Source organism: Neophocaena asiaeorientalis, unplaced genomic scaffold (assembly GCF_003031525.2).
Source record: "Neophocaena asiaeorientalis asiaeorientalis breed wild unplaced genomic scaffold, Neophocaena_asiaeorientalis_V1.1 C48979314, whole genome shotgun sequence".
Lineage (NCBI taxonomy): Eukaryota > Metazoa > Chordata > Mammalia > Artiodactyla > Phocoenidae > Neophocaena > Neophocaena asiaeorientalis.
Window position 1 is genome coordinate 1 of NW_020185149.1, and position 1792 is coordinate 1792.

The following is a 1792-nucleotide window of genomic DNA, read 5'->3' on the forward strand; positions in this document are numbered from 1 at the left end:
ATTGTAAAGCAATTATACTCCAATAAAGCTGTAAAAAAATACGAAATAAATTTTAAAAAAGGGGAGGTGAGGGATGAGGGATTTCCATGAGCAATTGAGAGAACACTGGGTTGAAAATAACAAACTTCATATAGCCCATACTGTATGCCACACACGGTTGTAAGTTCTTTACATATTTATTTATTTAATTTTCACAAAAACTTTCAGAGGGTAGTACCAACACTATTTCCATTTTTCAGATAAGTAAACAATCACAGAAACTGAAAAAGAGATCTAATGTCACATAGCTAATAAACCTTGAAGTTGGGGTTTAAACTCAGGTACATTGGCTCCAGGCTTCTTTAATGCCGGTAGTTTCAAAGCTTACAATATGCTAATATTTACTGTGATTTTCCAAAAGAGGCAGAGAGCACACTACATTTTCTAAACTTTTTGAATAATGAAACTCATTTTTATGGAATACCTATTCAATATATATTGATATATATCAGGATTTTTCACAGTTTACACAAAGCTAATTACTATCTTGTTGAGTAATCATCAGTTATACTTGTCTTTGGTGATATCCTTTTAAATAAGAAATGTTCCAGGTTTTTAAACATAATCACTGACAATCATTAATTATGTTGTTGGCACCATTCAATAGGCCATTTCTTATTTATGAAAATTTGAGGTATGAAAATGCTTCTAATGGTATGTACAACTTCTTATAAGTTATACACGTCCCTGGGTACCTTATTTGAGCATTTTTATAGAGTAGACCTTTCAAGATAATTTCTAAGGCCTTGCAGCCCTGACCTCCCATGGGTCTCATTTTCAAACCAGCAATGGCACACCCAGCAAATCCCATCATAAGTCTAGGAGAGGGTATGCATTAGATATAGATTAAGGGTGACAAAACACCTCAAATTTCTGACATTAGGACAAGAGTAGCTGTCCCCATAACTAGTTAGTTCAAGAAGGCAGGAAGCTAAGAACAGTTACAGCAGCCTCCTTCCAGAGCCCTTCTATCCTCAAGTGCAGGATTTCTTCAAATAGACCAGACAACCAGATAAGAAACCTACCTGCTAGTCTATGAAATATGGTCTCTCAGATACCTATCAAATTCAATAAGCCAGAGAAATACTTAAAAGCTAACAGTTCATATACCAAAATGAGTTTGAATACTGTTTCACTAGTCAACTTATTTTACTTTTTCTACTTAGTCTCAAAGAGATTTTTGACACTTTATAAAACATATTTAGGTGTTAGCTTCAGTAGCTCATAAGTTAAAATTAGAACAAAACAGAGAAAATTACCATGGCCCCTGCACAAGGATAAAATGCAAGTTTGTGGAATGTTCCATATTTTTGATGATAGTTACACAACAATGTGAATGTATTGTACTAAATGCCACTGAACAGTATTGTTACAATTGTAAAGTTTATGCTACGTGTATTTCATCAGAGCAAAAGAAAACATATTTGGTCAAGTCAGTGATCTCTTATAAATCAAAACTGATAACAAGGATATAAAAGAAGAAAAAGATTATTAATTCTGGCATACTACCAAATTTGTGGCTATTTTTCTCCCATAGTTGCTCAAAGAAAGTATTTAAGTTTCATTTCAAGCATGTTAACCAAAATTAATTTCTATTTTGAAATGTGCTTGACTCTATGGTGCCAATAAAAATATATATTATACAATAAAATATATAACATTTGAACTATAACTTTAATTTATAGAAACAGACAGTCACAGAAAAAAGTCACATTCTTAGAAGAAAGCTGAAAAAAAATAGTGATCCATTAGC

General features: G+C 32.4%; 1 non-coding gene across 1 annotated transcript; it reads left to right on the forward strand.

The window, feature by feature from the left end:
* Positions 1-1248: 1248 nt before the first annotated feature.
* On the forward strand, positions 1249-1351 carry LOC112392077 (U6 spliceosomal RNA). Its single transcript, XR_003001622.1, has one exon. It is a non-coding gene; the product is annotated as a U6 spliceosomal RNA (small nuclear RNA).
* The last annotated feature ends 441 nt before the right edge of the window (positions 1352-1792 follow it).